The 19938-nt window shown below is 43.2% G+C and overlaps 1 pseudogene; it reads right to left on the bottom strand.

The window, feature by feature from the left end:
• Positions 1-75: 75 nt before the first annotated feature.
• Positions 76-18285, bottom strand: LOC124008024 (annotated as a pseudogene).
• Positions 18286-19938: the final 1653 nt, after the last annotated feature.

Genomic DNA, 19938 nt, shown 5'->3' on the forward strand with positions numbered 1-19938 from the left:
CAACCAATTTAGTTTTACTGGGTAGCCAATTCTTTGGGACAGTAGTTCAGAAGACCTGTCAATGACTCCAGCACATTGCAGTATAAAAACAACTCGTTTTTATTGACACGGTCAAAAATACTCCGAAAGGTGGGGTAACAATAAAAAAGACTTCCTATCATTGTTGTAGTTCTTTGCTGGCAGCCAGAGCTGATCCTAGAACAGTGATGACACGGTGAACGTCACTAAAGGAGTTGTAGAGCAGCACCGGAGCGATGCGCAGAACGTTGGGTTCCCTCATGTCACACTGAGATGGCATGGAGAGAACAGATCAAAACAGCAACAGTCAATTACAAAACATAGATTCAAATCTATGCATCTACACTCATGCATAAACACATATACTGTCCAAATATATCAAACGCAACAGGCAACAATTTCAAAGATTTTACCGAGTTACAGTTCATAGAAGAAAATCAGTCATTTGAAATCAATTAAATTATACCCTAATCTATGGATTTCACATGACTGGACAGGGGCTCAGCCCCTGGGGAGCCTGGCCCAACCAATCAGAATGTGTTTTTCCCCCCTCACAAAAGGGCTTTATGACCGACATAAATACTCCTCAGCACCCTCCCTCTCCCTCCTCACGATCCTGCAGGTAAAGAAGAAGGATAAGGAGGTCCTGGGCTGGGGTGGTTACACGTGGTCTGCGGTTGTTTAATCAGCTTCTTGACACGCCTCACCTGTCAGGTGGATGGCTTATCTTGGCAAAGGAGAAATGCTCACTATAACAAGGACGTAAATACATTTGTGCACAACATTTGAGAGAAATACGCTTTCTGTGCGTCTGGAACATTTCCGGGATCTTTTATTTCAGCTCATGAAACCAAGACTTCATATGTTGTGTTTATATTTTGTTCAGCATACATGATAAGGGCTTGTGTTTCATACCCAAATTAAATGTAAGCCCACATCTGGACTAAAAAGCACGGTCAATTAATTATTACTTTTTTAAAGTGAATTTGTATTTATTTTAGACAGCGCTTTTTTAGTCCAGGCTAGGCTTAATATGGATCTGGGGAAACTCACCAATACTGTGCTACTATTGTATATACATGAAGCCACTCACAGCGACGCCCCTCTTCTCCAGCTCCTGGAACACGGCTGTGATGGGGACCGAGAAAGAGAGGGAGAGTTGGCATCCTCGAAGTCTGGACTTCTTCCTCAGAGCTGCCATACTGGTCATAGCAAAGACCTGGACGTAATGGCAAAGATTGACAACTTAACAGTTATTGCCAGGACTGGAGTCAATCCCATTTACAATCAGAAAGTAAACAAAATTCCAATTCCAAATTCTCCTAATTGAAAAGCATTGAAGAGAATTTACATTTCAGTGTACTTCCTGGATTGACTGGAATAGAAATGGAATTGACCCCAACCCTGGTTATAACAACAGTTACAACCTTTTACAGGTCACTTGTGAAATTCCATGATTTGAGATATGAATACAAACTTGTTACAAACTTGTTCTAATATTTGCTGTATGAAATCGAACCCAAATTGGGTCCAGTCACCTCTAAACTAGCTTGCAGTGGACACACCAGCAGGATGGGTTGGTTTGATAGCCGATAGCCACTTATACCAGGTAGTAGATCCATTTCTATGGTAAGACAAAAACGTAGGATGTTTGTGATGAATTCATGTGGCTCAACTGAAAGGGTGAAATGAACACGGTAGAACCCATTTTCTGTAATACCCTAATATGACCAGGAGATGTCAGTGTAAATTAAGCTACATGGGTATCTCTGCTTAGAGACCAACAGCGCCAACTCGAAGCAGCATTCTGCAATGTGTCCCAGTCTAGGGAACAAAATGAGAACATAATCACAAATATGTTGATACCATTATCCACGCGGAACCTTGTTTTCAAGTCATGTCCCCACCATCCCGTGAGCCTGAGAGAGAAAGTAACAAGTAGTTCAAACATAACAAGAGTCCACACGTAATATGAACACAAATCTGAGCTGTACTGCACCGTCATACTCACGCAGGCTTGACTGTATGTGCATTCTTCTCATGAATAAAAGCTCCAGCCAGACCACCAGCTCCAGAATTCACATACTACACATGAATAAAAAAATGAACTCTCATCTACAGTATTCAAGACCAAGGATAATCTAAAATATTTGAAATGGGCATCGATAACAACTGCAAGACAATCCTTGTTGGCAATATTAAGCTAGAACAAGTCCATTTCTACCCCACATATTGTGTGGTCTTCCTGTGTCAGCAGGTGTTGGACAGGAAACAGAGTGAAGCCACTGCCAGCAGTTCATTTTGCCCTTGATTTCTCCACACAAACCCCAATGCTGACCTTGTAGGAGCACCAGCAGGCAAAGTCCACTCCCCAGTCATGCAGCTTCAGCTCTGCATTGCCCACTGCGTGTGCACAGTCGAATCCAACGTAGCAGCCCTGTGGGAAGAGCAAAAACGCACTGTCGTGCCAGATGCTAAGAGCAGCAGGCCGGAGCTGTGCAGTCAGGACGCATCAGAGGCAGTTCATCGGCGTGTCTGTTTGTTTGCGTGTGTGTGTCTTTTTAAGATAAACTTCATAAATGATTAATGTACTCCTAGTGGGGGTATTATTGTGTGGATCATTAGGACTCTAAGTCTGGCTGTTTTGATTGCCCTGCTAAATGTGACAGAGAGGGAAGGCTTCCCCCTGTTTGTGTGTGTGTGTGTGTGTGTGTGTGTGTGTGTGTGTGTGTGTGTGTGTGTGTGTGTGTGTGTGTGTGTGTGTGTGTGTGTGTGTGTGTGTGTGTGTGTGTGTGTGTGTGTGTGTGTGTGTGTGTGTGTGTGTGTGTGTGTGTGTGTGTGTGTGTGTGTGTGTGTGTGTGTGTGTGTGTGTGACATCTCCTGAGTGTCATTTATATTTCCTTGTCAACACTTGCATGAGGTGAATGCAGACAAATCCTGCGAGCCAATCATGTCATATTGTTACACATCCCTGACAACAGAGGACGCTGTTGGAGCAGCTGTTGTCAAACAAAATGCTTTTTTTGTTTTAAATAACATGCTTCATTACCTTAAGAGCCAATGTTAATAACAACATTATAGAATAGAAGCATGACTACACACAATGGATACAATGGCCATTATCCACTATAAATAGAGGTTGAATTAGGAATTCAGAGGAGCCCCTCTAAACCTAATCCTAGCTTCATGTTCACATCCTGGTTCAACTCTAACCCTCATCCACAATTCAAAGCCTAGCTTCATGTCTAAATCCCTGTTCAACCCTAGCCTCAACCACAACCCTAAACCCAACTTTGCATAACCCTAACCTCAACGACACATTCAATCCTAACCCTATCCTTGGTTTCTCCTATTTTTTTCTTCAAAACCTTAAAATTGAGTTCGGCTCCACCTGTTTCTCCTTTTGACCCAATGTGCAGGAACCCGGTTCCTGGTAGCTCCAGACCAGTTTTTTTTTCATTTGGCATTTTTAATGATTCTACAGATAACAGGCAGAACAAGTAGAGGGCAGAACACACACCAAATCAAACCCACCACATGCTCTAACAGAGCCCCACCCCAAAACCAGACTTATTAAAGCAGACATGATATACAATGAGTAATATAATCAGATCGTTAAAAAAAGAATACAAAGAGTTAAGAAAAAATTATTCAATAATTATACAAATTCTAATTTAGTTTGGTTTATAGAGTTAACTGGGTGAAATTAGCTGGTCCATGTCTTCTGCAAAAGATAGGAAAGGTTGCGAGATTTTCGAAAATGTAATTCCAGATCCCCTAACGGAGTAGCATATTTTCTCTAGCTTGAGATGTTGCATAACTTCCTTTATCCAATGTTTAAAAGTAGAAAGAAACCCATCCTTCCACTTAAATAGTAGATGACGTCTAGCTAGAAGAAAAGTAATAGAACTGTTTAGAGGGGCCTCCTGTGGTACCACTCCATAGAACTGTTTCGAGGGGCCTCCTGTGGTGCCACTCCATAGAACTGTTTCGATGGGCCTCCTGTGGGGCCTCCTGTGGTGCCACTCTGAATAATGCAAAAAAGACAGAAGGTTCTATAGGTCTCTCCAGTATCTTAGAAAACGTCTCAAAAATTGATATCCAGAAATGTCCATTTCGGGCCTGCCCAAAACGTGTAATAAAGTAGCAGGAGCCTGCTTACATCGGTCACAAGTGGGATCTATTTCTGGTCTAATCTTGGATGATTTTGCCTTTGGCCAATGCAGACGATGAACTGTTTTAAATTTAATTACAGCAGGTCTTAGACATATAGATGAAGAATGTATTCTCTTGAGGCAAACTCTGCCAAGTTTTGTCTGAAAGTTGTTCACCTAAATCCTCTTCCCATTGGTTCTTAAGAGTTCAGGAAGTCCAGATTGTGCGAGTTTAATAACGTATAGACAAAGTTTATGCCTCCTTTGATATGAGGGTTTAAAAATAGAATCTAGAAGGGAGGTAGGTGGGAGAGACTCCAGCCCAATTTAACCACTGATTATAAACAAAGACTTCACTTCTCTGTCGCAATGTAGTGACAGTATCACAGTTGACGCCAGAGAGCAGTGTTACTCTCTTGACCGTCTAAATTGAACCTTCATAAAACACCATCCAGATCATGTTGGAGTACCCTCTAAGAAGGCATGGGACCATAAAATAGATTCAGCCGCGGGCCAATTTTTTCTTGAGCGGAAAATAATTACAAATAATTTGTAGACTACAAATTGACCGCAAGAAGCTCAAATAGAGATAATATTTGACAAAAACATTAAAAGAATTGGGGCGGGTAGTGTTCTCCTGGCATCTGCCAAACCCAGATTCGTCCGTCGGACTGCCAGATGGTGAAGCGTAATTCATCACTCCAGAGAACGTGTTCTCACGCAGTCCAACGGCAGCAAGCTTTATACCACTCCAGCCGACGCTTGGCATTGCGCATGGGGACCTTAGGCTTGTGTGCTGCTACTTGGCCATGGAAACCCATTTCATGAAGCTCCTGACAAACAGTTATTGTGCTGACGAGGCAGTTTGGAACTTGGTAGTGAGTGTTGCAACCAAGGTCAGATGATTTTTACACACTTCAGCACTCGTCGGCCCCGTTCTGTGAGCTTGTGTGGCCTACCACTTTGCGGCTGAGCCGTTGTTGCTCGTAGACGTTTCCACTTCACAATAACAGCCCTTACAATTGAATGGGGCAGCTCTAACAGGGCAGAAATTTAACAAACTAGGCCTCCCGAATGGCGCGTCGGTCTAAGGCACTGCATCGCAGTGCTAGCGACATCACTACAGATGCGGGTTCGATACAAGGCAGTGTCGCGACAGGGAGACCCAGGAGACGGCGCACAATTGGCCCAGCTTCATCCGGGTTCGGGGAGGGTTTGGCTGACTGGGTTGTCCAATGGTTAAAAGGAGACTCGCCAGGTGTATGGTATTTCCTCCGACACAATGGTGCGGCTGGCTTCCATGTTAAGAGAGCAGTCTTAAGAAGCAGTACGCCTTGGCGGGGTTGTGTTTCAGAGGGGGCATGGCTCTCGACCTTCGCCTCTCCCGACTCCATACGGGAGTTGCAGCAATGGGAGAAGATTAACTACCAATTGGATATCGCGAAATTGGTGAGAAAAAGAGGTAAAGAAAATATGACAGTGCCACGATGATAGTCATTGAGCACTTCAGTAAGGCCATTCCACTGCCAATGTTTGTCTTTGGAGATTGCATGGCCGTGTGCTCAACTTTATACATGTCAGCAACAGGTGTGGCTGAAATAGCCAAATCCACTCATTTGAAGGGGTGTCCACATACGTTTGTATAACAGCGGAGGATGAGGGGGGCGTTGTGGAACCCTGCTCTACGGGGATTTGTAAAGGGTTTAGAAGTAGTTTAGAAGTAGTTAAAAAGACCCACCCCTTTAAAAAGGGATAATAGAGAGAAAAAAATGAAGACTACTTTTACAGGTCTGGGCTTCATCAGCAGCATGCTCTGCTTAGGGTCATATCCTGTCAACTGGATCTGAGATTCCACAGCATACTGAAGAAATCACACATGAACATGGTAAAAAAAAAAAAAAGTGGGCCAATTTACCCCCACTCTCCTCCACCAACACAGAGACAACAGATACAATGTGGTGGGAATAACAACAGTGGACTATTCTATTACAACAGGATAAATGATGAAGAGTAGGCCCTGCACGCTCACGTATTATACAACTGTCAGAGATGTCTTTTTAGGGCAAAAACATGAATTATGGTTGAAACGCAGTTGAAGAACGCAAATGACTTTTGAACACAAAATGACCTGCAGTCATTACACCAACATCCTGTCGGTTGAAAACAAGTTATGTGTCGTTGGAATTACTCACATGGTCTGAGGGGAACGCCTTGTCCTCAAGAAGGATTTTGTGACGTTTTGCTGTAGGTTTGTAAAAAGACAGCTGCAAAGCAAATATATAACATGTTGTTTATGTAAAGTCTCGGTATATGATGCGTGTTTACGTTGGAGATTTGTATAAAAGTTTGACATTATCTTACCAGCAGAATATGCAGATTACCGTTAACCTGTTCATCAAGGCAACCTCCTCAGCTTTAGCCCCTGTTCGTAAGCAAACACACAGGTGTGATTTAATTCCCATTGCTCTGACATAAGTGTACAAAACACATTTTTACCTAATAGCATTTAAGCAATCATAAAACCTACATTTTCCACACAAAAAAAGACATCCGAGGAGCATAACGGCCTTCGGTTGTTTGGTTTGGCTGTACTTTGCTCACTGCAAAATATGGCACAATGCCAGGGTGCAGTTACCCTTTAAAACCAGTCACAGATCGGAGGTCTCTGTCATGAATCATCAACAGCCAGACAGAACGATAGTTAGCTATCAGAATTACCCGACAATTTAACCATGAATGTCGTGAGAGCTGGAGATTACAGGCTTTTAACGGTGCTGTGTGAAAAAGGGAACCATGACGACCGCGTATTGGATCCCTTTGGTCGCACATCAGTGCAAAAAGCCTGTAAAGGTGCCGACCTGCATCGTTAAATAGCCCCATCTCAGCCCTAGCTCATGTTAACTGTCATGATCATACAACGAACATTGAATGTCGAATTGGTAATGCATTGTATTTGATAATGCATTGGACATGTGTTATTGTATGAACTTACCAACCACATTAGCCATGAGTCCCTCTATATTGTTCTCCGCCCAGGACCAAGGTCGAGAGCCTTGCACATGGCCGTGAATCCCCCTGCAAGACAGAACACAGAGGAACATCACGACAATGCTCACAGCTACAAGGATAGGATACACATTTCACAGATAAAAGCTAGGACAATTACATTAACAGAGAAAGAGGTTTGGGGGGGGCTGAGCTGATTCCGTGTCATAAAGCAGACATTGGGGGAAGCAACTTACATTTTAGCCTATTTATCCAACTCCTCGTCGATGTACTTCTTGGCCATTTTGGGCTGGAGGCCAAGTGAGTTCCCCACAAAGTAAATGCATTCCTTGGTGCCATCCACAAGCGTAAGGTCAGCTAGGGTAACATTAACAGTGCATTAGCACAATCGATCCACACATTTTCACTAAGAAGCTTCCCTGCATTGTTCAAATCACGGCATACTTCTTGGCCCCAGAAAGAGACTTTGTTTCACAGTTGAAGAATATGTAATTAAAATTATTCAACTTTCAAACACTTAGCTAAATGAAAGTGCTTCGTCATCTCCTTTATTCAGCTCAACCCAAATTTTGTAGGCATCTCTCTTCCGGGTGCAATATTTTCCGACCACATTATACCTGAACAGGCAGGCCGTTTCTCACTGTATGTAGGATCTTAGACCTACATGTATAGGCAGGGCAAAACCATTTTGGTGATTTCTGGTATACCGTATCGTCGAAATAAATAAATCCCAGCACCTTTTCGGACTCATTCAGCAGTTTTTACCTGATTAAGTACAATAGCATTGAGAATTCATGTTGAAATTTACATTTACAATACTGTTCAAAAGTTTGTGGTCACTTAGACATCTTGTGTTTTTTTAAATAAAAGCAAAAAAAATTGTCCATTAAAATAACATCAAATTGATCAAGAACAGTGTAGACATTGTTCAAGTTGTAAATGACTATTGTAGCTGGAAATGGCAGATTTTTTCTTTCAAAAACAAGGACATGGCTAATGACCCCAAACTTTTGAACGGTGTGTATATACCGAAAACATACGTTGAAAATTACGCTGTCGCTGCTTCTTGATGACAAGACATTGATAAATAGCCCAATGTCAAGACAGTTTTAAAGTGTCCAAATCAATAACCAATATGCAGAAACAGTTTGTGATATATTGAAAACCTATAATGCACTATCTACACATAGTGCCATGAAAAATGATTTGCCCCACTTTTAGATTTTCTCTATTTTTGCCATTTTTTATACTGAATGTTATCAGATCTTCAACTAAAAACGAATATAAGATGAACATGAGTTTACAAATAAATACAAATATACACATTTTCTTTAATTAATAAATTTATGCAACACCCAATTCCCCTGTGTGAAAAAGTAATTGTCCCCTTACACTCAATAACTACTCGTACTGACTAGAGGTCGACCGATTATGATTTTTCAATGACGATACCGATTATTGGAGGATCAAAAAAAGCCGAAAACTATTAATCGGACATTTTATTTTTACATTTATTTGTAAGGACAATTACAACTATACTGAATGAACACTTATTTTAACTTAATATAAAACATCAATAAAATCAATTTAGCCTCAAATAAATAATGAAACAGGTTCAATTTGGTTTAAATAATGCAAAAACAAAGTGTTGGAGAAGAAAGTAAAAGTACAATATGTGCCATGTAAAAAAAGCTACCGTTTAAGTTCCTTGCTAAGAACATGAGAACATATGAAAGCTGGTGGTTCCTTTTAACATCAGTCTTCGATATTCCCAAGTAAGACATTTTAGGTTGTAGTTATTATAGGAATTATAGGACTATTTCTCTCTATACCATTTGTATTTCATATACCTTTGACTATTGGATGTTCTTATAGGCACTTTAGTATTGCCAGTGTAACAGTATAGCTTCAGTCCCTCTCCTCGCCCCTGCCTGGGCTCGAACCAGGATCACATCGACAACAGCCACCCTCGAAGCATCGTTACCCATCGCTCCACAAATGCCTCGGCCCTTGCAGATCAAGGGGAACAACTACTCCAAATCTAAAAGCGAGTGACGTCACCGATTGAAACACTATTAGTGCGCAAGCTGACATTGTGACCGCATCGAATTGGAGGGAATTCCATGTGCTTTTTACCTCAGATTGGTGATGTTAGTGTAACAGTTCTAAAGGCAATGACACAAAATCAATTGCTTAAAACATATCAGTCTTTAGTTTTGTACTGTTGATATTAGAGGTCGACCGATTAATCGGAATGGCTGATTAATTAGGGCAGATTTCAATTTTTCAAAACAATCGAAATCGGTATTTTTGGGTGGCCATTTTCGATTATTTAAAAAATATATGATTATTTTGTATACCTTTATTTAACTAGGCAAGTCAGTTAAGAACACATTCTTATTTTCAATGACGGCCTAGGAACTGTGGGTTAACTGCCTTGTTCAGGGGCAGAACGACAGATTTTCACCGTGTCAGCTCAGGGGTATCAATCTTGCAACCGCACAGCTAACTAGTCCAACGCTCTAACCATTGCACTCCACGAGTACCCTGCCTGTTACGCGAATGCAGTAGAAGCATAGGTAAATTGCTAGCTAGCATTAAACTTATCTTATAAAAAAACTATAAATCAATCATAATCATTAGTTATAACTACTAATCCAGTTTAGCAGGCAATATTAACCAGGTGAAATTGTAATTTCTCTTGCGTTCATTGCACGCAGAGTCAGGGTATATGCAACAGTTTGGGCTGCCTGGCTCATTGCAAACTAATTTGCCAGAATTGTACATATTATGACATACATTGAAGGTTGTGCAATGTAACAAGAATATTTAGACTTCGGGATGCCACCAGTTAAGATAAAATACTGAATGGTTCCGTATTTCACTGAAATAATAAACATTTTGTTGTTTTCAAAATTATTGTTTCCGGATTCGATCATATTAATGACCAAAGGCTCGTATTTCTGTGTGTTATTATGTTATAATTAAGTCTGATTTGATAGAGCAGTCTGACTGAGCAGCAGCAGGCCCATAATCATTCATTCAAACAGCACTTTTGTGCGTTTTGCCAGCAGCTCTTCGCAAGCACAGCGCTGTTTATGACTTCAAGCCTATCAGCCTAATGGCTGGTGCAACCAATATGAAATGGCTAGCTTAGTTAGCTAGGTGTGCGCTAATACTGTTTCAAACGTCACTCGCTTTTAGATTTGGAGTAGTTATCCCCCTTGCGCTGCATTTTTGGAGTGATGGGTAACGATGCTTCGAGTGTGGCTGTTGTCGATGTATTCCTGGTTTGAGCCCAGGTAGGGGCAAGGAGAGGGACCGAAGCTATACTGTTACACTGGCAATACTATAGTGCCTATAAAAAATGAACACAGCTGTACATTTCAATGAAACATGGTGAAGCCCCAAAATTGCTCTCGCTCGAAGCATGTGTTGCAGACACAAGGAAGTGGATGGCTGCAAACGTTCTACTTTTAAACTCGGACAAAACAGAGATGCTTTTTCTAGGTCCCGAGAAACAAAGAGATCTTCTGTTGAATCTGACAATTAATCTTAATGGTTGTACAGTCGTCTCAAATAAAACTGTGAAGGACCTCGGCGTTACTCTGGACCCTGATCTCTCTTTTGAAGAACATATCAAGACTGTTTCAAGGACAGCTTTTTTCCATCTACGTAACATTGCAAAAATCAGAAACTTTCTGTCCAAAAATGATGCAGAAAAATTAATCCATGCGTTTGTCACTTCTAGGTTAGACTACTGCAATGCTCTATTTTCCGGCTACCCGGATAAAGCACTAAATAAACTTCAGTTAGTGCTAAATACGGCTGCTAGAATCCTGACTAGAACCAAAGATTTGATCACATTACTCTAGTGCTAGCCTCCCTACACTGGCTTCCTGTCAAGGCAAGGGCTGGTTTTACTGCTAACCTACAAAGCATTACATGGGCTTGCTCCTACCTATCTCTCTGATTTGGTCCTGCCGTACATACCTACACGTACGCTATGGTCACAAGATGCAGGCCTCCTAATTGGCCCTATAATTTCTAAGCAAACAGCTGGAGGCAGGGCTATCTCCTATAGAGCTCCATTTTTATGGAATGGTCTGCCTACCCATGTGAGAGACTCAAACTCGGTCTCAACCTTTAAGTCTTTACTGAAGACTCGTCTCTTCAGTGGGTCATATGATTGAGTGTAGTCTGGCCCAGGAGTGTGAAGGTGAACGGAAAGGCTCTGGAGCAACGAACCACCCTTGCTGTCTCTGCCTGGCCGGTTCCCCTCTTTCCACTGGGATTCTCTGCCTCTAACCCCATTACAAAGGCTGAGTCACTGGCTTACTAGGGCTCTTTCATACCGTCCCTAGGAGGGGTGCGTCACTTGAGTGGGTTGAGTCACTGATGTGATCTTCCTGTCTGGGTTGGCGGAGATCTTTGTGGGCTATACTTGGCCTTGTCTCAGGAGGATGTTAAGTTGGTGGTTGAAGATATCCCTCTAGTGGTGTGGGGGCTGTGCTTTGGTAAAGTGGGTGGGGTTATATCCTTCCTGTTTGGCCCTGTCCAGGGGTGTCCTCAGATGGGGCCACAGTGTCTCCTGACCCCTCCTGTCTCAGCCTCCAGTATTTATGCTGCAGTAGTTTATGTGTCGGGGGGCTAGGGTCAGTTTGTTATATCTGGAGTACTTCTCCTGTCCTATTAGGTGTCCTGTGTGAATTTAAGTGTGCTCTCTCTAATTCTCTCTTTCTTTCTTTCTCTCTCTCGGAGGACCTGAGCCCTAGGACCATGCCTCAGGACTCCCTGACATGATGCTTCCTTGCTGTCCCCAGTCCACCGGCCGTGCTGCTGCTCCAGTTTCAACTGTTCTGCCTGTGATTATTATTATTTGACCATGCTGGTCATTTATGAACATTTGAACATCTTGGCCATGTTCTGTTAATCTCCACCCGGCACAGCCAGGACTGGCCACCCCACATAGCCTGGTTCCTCTAGGTTTCTTCCTAGGTTTGGGCCTTTCTAGGGAGTTTTTACTAGCCACCGTGCTTCTACACCTGCATTGCTTGCTGTTTGGGGTTTTAGGCTGGGTTTCTGTACAGCACTTTGAGATATCAGCTGATGTACGAAGGGCTATATAAATACATTTGATTTGATTTGATATAACAACATCCGATAGTCAAAGGTATATGAAATACAAATGGTATAGAGCGAAATAGTCCTATAAATACTATATTTAATTACAACCTAAAACCTCTTACCTTGGAATATTGAAGTCCCATGTTAAAAGGAACCACCAGCTTTCATATGTTCTCATGTTTTGAGCAAGGAACTTAAACATTCTGTTGCAAGATGGCGTAGCAGTAAGTCGTCCTGTCGTATCGTCTCTCTGTATATATAGTCTCTTTTTCGTTTTACATATTTTTCTTCGCATATCTTTAAAAACATTTTGCTAAACCTAAGCTTCCAAATACTCTCCTGCAACCCTCCTCACCCAATGTAGGTACTTTTTCCGGTCTTCAGCTAACCTTTAGCTCGGAAAGCTCTCGCCAGTTCAAACAACGCGACGCTAACCAGAGCATAACGGACCTATTTATTTATTTATCCCCGGATTCCCACCGCAAACGGAAAATTTTTCAGCTGGATCTTCACAACTAGCTATTGAGCTAAACCGCAACCCTGGTTGATTACTCCTGGCTAGCGTTTCCACCCACGTAGCTTGAAGCTAGTCCGGCCAGAGCCCCTGTGCTGCCACCGTAGCATACTCATGGGCTACAATACCCGGACCCACGACCGGTCTATCGATGTCACCGCATGAAGAGGAATAAACAGACTCACCCCATTGCGACGTCCCCCAAAGGCTAACTCTCTAACCCTCGCTATCTCCATGCTTGCTAATTCGGCCTGCTAACTGCTAGCTTGTTTAGCCCAGGTCCGCTAACTACTACCTTGTTTACCCCGGACTGCTAATCTGTTAGCTTGTTAGCACAGGCCTGCTAACCATCTGCATCGCCGCGTCCCAAACACTCAGTGGCCCATATGTACTTTCTATCTCTTCCCGATTAAAAAAAAAAATGTTTATACTTTCCGGAAACCTGCCTCACCCAATGTGATACGGAATCGCTATTATTTTTAATTTTTAGAACACACTCAAGAACCTCCAGAAGCTAACCAGCTAACTAGCTACAAGCTACAAGTCATTGTTAGTTTTTAACCTGGATAACACTCGCCAGTCCAGCTCCCCTGCCCCTTCCACCACTGCCCCCTGGACACTGATCACTTGGCTACATAGCTGATGCACGCTGGACTGTCCATTAATCACGGTACTCCATTCTGCTTGTTTGTTTTATCTGTCGGCCCAGTTGCCTAGTCAACGCCATTTTACCTGCTGTTGTTATGCTAGCTGATTAGCTGTTGTCTCACCCACTGTTTTAGCTAGCTTTCCCAATTCAACACCAGTGCTTACTGTATGCCTCGCTGTATGTCTCTCTCAAATGTCAATATGCCTTGTATACTGTTGCTCAGGTTAGTGATCATTGTTTTAGTTCACAATGGAGCCCCTAGTCCCACTCCTCATACCCCTGATACCTCCTTTGCCCCACCTCCTACATATGTGGTGACCTCACCCATTACAACCAGCATGTCCAGAGATACAACCTCTCTCATCATCACCCAGTGCCTGGGCTTACCTCCGCCGTACCCGCACCCCACCATACCCCTGTCTGCGCATTATGCCCTGAATATATTCTACCATGCCCAGAAACCTGCTCCTCTTATTCTCTGTCCCCAATGATCTAGGCGACCAGTTTTGATAGCTTTTAGCCGCACCCTCATACTACTCCTTCTCTGTTCCGCAGGTGATGTGGAGGTAAACCCAGGCCCTGCATGTCCCCAGGCACCCTCATTTGTTGACTTCTGTGATCGAAAAAGCCTTGGTTTCATGCATGTCAACATCAGAAGCATACTCCCTAAGTTTATTTTACTCACTGCTTTAGCACACTCTGCTAACCCTGATGTCCTTGCCGTGTCTGAATCCTGGCTCAGGAAGGCCACCAAAAATTCAGAGATTTCCATACCCAACTATAACATCTTCCGTCAAGATAGAACTGCCAAAGGGGGAGGAGTTGCAGTCTACTGCAGAGATAGCCTGCAAAGTAATGTCATACTTTCCAGGTCCATACCCAAACAGTTCGAACTACTAATTTTGAAAATGACTCTCTCCAGAAATAAGTCTCTCACTGTTGCCACCTGCTACCAACCCCCCTCAGCTCCCAGCTGTGCCCTGGACACCATTTGTGAATTGATTGCCCCCCATCTAGCTTCAGAGTTTGTTCTGTTAGGTGACCTAAACTGGGATATGCTTAACACCCCGGCAGTCCTACAATCTAAGCTAGATGCCCTCAATCTCACACAAATCATCAAGGAACCCACCAGGTACAACCCTAACTTTGTAAGCAAGGGCACCCTCATAGACGTCATCCTGACCAACTGGCCCTCCAAATACACGTCCGCTATCTTCAACCAGGATCTCAGCGATCACTGCCTCATTGCCTGTATCCGCTACGGTGCCGCAGTCAAACGACCACCCCTCATCACTGTCAAACGCTCCCTAAAACACTTCTGTGAGCAGGCCTTTCTAATCGACCTGGCCCGGGTATCCTGGAAGGACATTGACCTCATCCCGTCAGTTGAGGATGCCTGGTTATTCTTTAAGAGTAACTTCCTCACCATTTTAGATAAGCATGCTCCGTTCAAAAGATGCAGAACTAAGAACAGATACAGCCCTTGGTTCACTCCAGACCTGACTGCCCTCGACCAGCACAAAAACATCCTGTGGCGGACTGCAATAGCATCGAACAGTCCCCGCGATATGCAACTGTTCAGGGAAGTCAGGAACCAATACATGCAGTCAGTCAGGAAAGCTAAGGCCAGCTTCTTCAGGCAGAAGTTTGCATCCTGTAGCTCCAACTCCAAAAAGTTCTGGGACACTGTGAAGTCCATGGAGAACAAGAGCACCTCCTCCCAGCTGCCCACTGCACTGAGGCAAGGGAACACGGTCACCACCGATAAATCCATGATTATCGAAAACTTCAACAAGCATTTCTCAACGGCTGGCCATGCCTTCCGCCTGGCTACTCCTACCTCGGCCAACTGCTCCGCCCCCCCCCCCCCCCCCGCAGCTCCTCGCCCAAGCCTCTCCAGGTTCTCCTTTACCCAAATCCAGATAGCAGATGTTCTGAAAGAGCTGCAAAACCTGGATCCGTATAAATCAGCTGGGCTTGACAATCTGGACCCTCTATTTCTGAAACTATCCGCCGCCATTGTCGCAACCCCTATTACCAGCCTGTTCAACTTCTCTTTCATATCGTCTGAGATCCCCAAGGATTGGAAAGCTGCCGCAGTCATCCCCCCCTTCAAAGGGGGAGACACCCTGGACCCAAACTGTTACAGACCTATATCCATTCTGCCCTGCCTATCTAAGGTCTTCGAAAGCCAAGTCAACAAACAGGTCACTGACCATCTCGAATCCCACCGTACCTTCTCCGCTATGCAATCTGGTCGCCGAGCCGGTCACGGGTGCACCTCAGCCACACTCAAGGTACTAAACGATATCATAACCGCCATCGATAAAAGACAGTACTGTGCAGCCGTCTTCATCGACCTTGCCAAGGCTTTCGACTCTGTCAATCACCATATTCTTATCGGCAGACTCAGTAGCCTCAGTTTTTCGGATGACTGCCTTGCCTGGTTCACCAATTACTTTGCAGACAAGAGTTCAGTGTGTCAAATCGGAGGGCATGCTGTCCGGTCCTCTGGCAGTCTCTATGGGGGTGCCACAGGGTTCAATTCTCGGGCTGACTCTTTTCTCTGTATATATCAATGATGTTGCTCTTGCTGCGGGCGATTCCCTGATCCACCTCTACGCAGACGACACCATTCTATATACTTTTGGCCCGTCATTGGACACTGTGCTATCTAACCTCCAAACGAGCTTCAATGCCATACAACACTCCTTCCGTGGCCTCCAACTGCTCTTAAATGCTAGTAAAACCAAATGCATGCTTTTCAACCGATCGCTGCCTGCACCCGCATGCCCGACTAGCATCACCACACTGGATGGTTCCGATCTTGAATATGTGGACACCTATAAGTACCTAGGTGTCTGGCTAGACTGCAAACTCTCCTTCCAGACTCATATCAAACATCTCCAATCGAAAATCAAATCAAGAGTCGGCTTTCTATTCCGCAACAAAGCCTCCTTCACTCGCGCTGCCAAGCTTACCCTAGTAAAACGTACTATCCTACCGATCCTCGACTTCGGCGATGTCATCTACAAAATTGCTTCCAACACTCTACTCAGCAAACTGGATGCAGTTTATCACAGTGCCATCCGTTTTGTCACTAAAGCACCTTATACTACCCACCACTGCGACTTGTATGCTCTAGTAGGCTGGCCCTCGCTACATATTCGTCGCCAGACCCACTGGCTCCAGGTCATCTACAAGGCCATGCTAGGTAAAGCTCCGCCTTATCTCAGTTCACTGGTCACGATGGCAACACCCATCCGTAGCACGCGCTCCAGCAGGTGTAGCTCACTGATCATCCCTAAAGCCAACACCTCATTCGGCCGCCTTTCGTTCCAGTACTCTGCTGCCTGTGACTGGAACGAATTGCAAAAATCGCTGAAGTTGGAGACTTATCTCCCTCACCAACTTCAAACATCAGCTATCTGAGCAGCTAACCGATCACTGCATCTGTACATAATCTATTGGTAAATAGCCCACCCATTTTCACCTACCTCATCCCCACAGTTTTTATTTATTTACTTCTCTGCTCTTTTTCCACACCAATATCTCTACCTGTACATGATCATCTGATCATTTATCACTCCAGTGTTAATCTGCAATATTGTAATTATTCGCCTACCTCCTCATGCCTTTTGCACACATTGTATATAGACTCCCCTCTATATACTTGTTAATTGTTGTTAATTGTTTACTCCATGTGTAACTCTGTGTTGTCTGTTCACACTGCTATGCTTTATCTTGGCCAGGTTGCAGTTGCAAATGAGAACTTGTTCTCAACTAGCCTACCTGGTTAAATAAAGGTGAAATAAAAAAATAAAAAAATAAAAAACGTTAGCTTTTTTACATGGCACATATTTTACATGGCACACATTTCTTTCTTCTCCAACACTTTGTTTTTGCATTATTTAAACCAAATTGAACATGTTTCATTATTTATTTGAGGCTAAATTTATTTTTATTGATGTTTTATCTTAAGTCAAAATAAGTGTTAATTCAGTATTGTTGTAATTGTCATTATTACAAATGTAATTTACATTTATTTTTAAATCGGCCGATTTAATCGGTATAGGCTTTTTGTCCTCCAATAATCGGTATCGGCGTTGAAAAATCATCATCGGTCGACCTCTAGTTGATATCCTATGCAGGGTCGTGATTCCTTAAAGTTAACAGAAAAAGTATTTTAATAGTTTGTTCCCTTTTCCACGGTGGCAGCCTCCTAAAATCAACATCCGCCATTGCAAAACATAGGTATAAGCCTTGTACACGTTTATGTGTAACCAACCATGTTTAGGTTAAGTTTCCGTGTGGCCTTTGAGTCGTGTTAGTTAAAACAGCGCTACTCCCAAACGTTTGCCCCCTGTTCTATTGATTTCAGCGTGATATCGAACAAATTATTATTTACAAGACGACCTAACCCGGCCAAACCCGGACGACGCTGGGCCATACTGTACATGCTGTCCACATATTTTTTTTAACCTTTATTTAACTAGGCAAGTTAGTTAAGAACAAATTCTTATTTTCAATGATGGTCTAGGAACAGTGGGTTAACTGCCTGTTCTGGGGCAGAACGACAGATTTGTACCTTGTCAGCTCGGGGGTTTGAACTTGCAACCTTTCGGTTACAAGTCCACCACTTACTTACAAGGAGGGAGTTCTGCAACTTTTGGTAATAGAAACTGTTCACGTAGATGCTTTAGTTCGTGGTGATTGTCCAGATATGTGGCTACTTCATTCGATATCTGGCTGCATCCCAGCAGAGTAGAGACGCGCTCCAGAACCTTGCGCGGAGAGTTGGCGTCAAATGAGTCCATTACTGAAGTTGAAAAAAGAAAAATTATTTAGAGTAATATGCCATTTACAAATAGTTCTCAAACAAAGTTAGACCTACAGTATGTATATTATCGACACAGGCTATATACCCACCTCAAATGTTTTGACAAGTTGGCTAAATTACATTTACGCACGCACGAAACCACTGCCTGCATTCCAAAGTTCAATACATTCAACTATGACAATTCAAAGTGGAGAAACAATTAAATAATTAGGTAATTACCAGATGAAGCAAGTATTTCCTAATTTCAATTGAATATATCCCAGTCTCTTTCACCAGTTTGAGAGTTAAAATGGAAACATTCACAAGTGCTCTTCACCCCTCTGTAAATATCCGAAGTTAGCTAATCATTGACCTCAAAGATAAACTCGCCGGTGAGGTTGACTTCATAAATTCCAGTCTAGGGTACTACATGTCATTTTCTAGCCTTATTATCGATACTGTAAACAATATGGGTGAAGGAGAAGCACTATGTAGATCTACTTCCTTTATAGACTGTCGTGTTATTTTTCATTACAGACTATAATGTTGTTCCTACTTTCGATTGGGCAGAGGTGCGTGGTGACCGGAGGTCATTGAGGCGGGAAGAACACCGTTGCTTGTATCTAATTGGTTGACAGACCACGAGGTCAGCATGTCAGTAATAATGTTTAATAATAATGAAATGGCTATCACAACGTCTGAAATTAAATTAATAATATCCTAAGTGCAGCCACAACGAGAAGTGCATTTACCCTATGCCTGTCATCACAATCTTAGTGATTATATTTCTATTGCAAAAATCCTTATAGGCCGACTGGAGTCTTCTTGTTCCATCCAGATCAGCGCGATTGAATCATGTTCGCACCACCGGACAGGCGCACTCTGTCAATAAATAAATAAAATGTATTTCAGTTACTCACCAAGTGTTGTTTTGTAGAAGGACGATGCGGCTGTTGTTGTGGTTCAGTGCAAACGAGTCGTAATCTTCTGGACATCCAGGGCCTTGGTTCTTTCTGCGTGTATGGACAAGGCAGTCGAGGGTTTAACCCAGTATTTCATTCTGTATATCATGATGCGTATACTTAACATTTCTAGTACTATCTGAGATTTTCTGTGAAACTGTTTTTGTCGAATTTGCCTATGACCTGTAAAAGTTCAAGGAAGTTTCCCTGGTTGACAGCCATGTAATATACTCTCTGTTCTCTCGGGCTAGTTTCGAATGTCCATCACTTAGAGCATTGCATATTGTTGAGCCAGACTCTTTCTGAATAGTCCACTCATTCCACGCTGTCATTGCATATTTATGCTCCACACTAGCATCGTGTGTCAGGAACGAACTTGTCCCCTTCGTCCAGTTCTTCTGGTAGCCATCCTGGGTAAATGCCGCCTTCTCTCCACCATGGTTTCCTGGACGTTGAAAGTGGCGGCATGCAAAGCAGAAAGCACGGTCCTTTGAAATAGAATATTCCAGCCATGTGTAATCCTCGTACCATCTACGATTGAAGTAGCGATCTTGCTGTCCAACTTCTGTGGCTGGATAACGCCGAAGAAGAGGGCGCCTTGGTTCTTCAACAGGTGACTGGTTTAAATCAGAGGGAGCGGTGGCCAGCAGCGACGAACTGCTCTCTCTCTCTCTCTCTTTCTCTCTTTC

Source organism: Oncorhynchus gorbuscha, linkage group LG21 (genome assembly GCF_021184085.1).
Source record: "Oncorhynchus gorbuscha isolate QuinsamMale2020 ecotype Even-year linkage group LG21, OgorEven_v1.0, whole genome shotgun sequence".
Taxonomy (NCBI): Eukaryota; Metazoa; Chordata; class Actinopteri; order Salmoniformes; family Salmonidae; genus Oncorhynchus; species Oncorhynchus gorbuscha.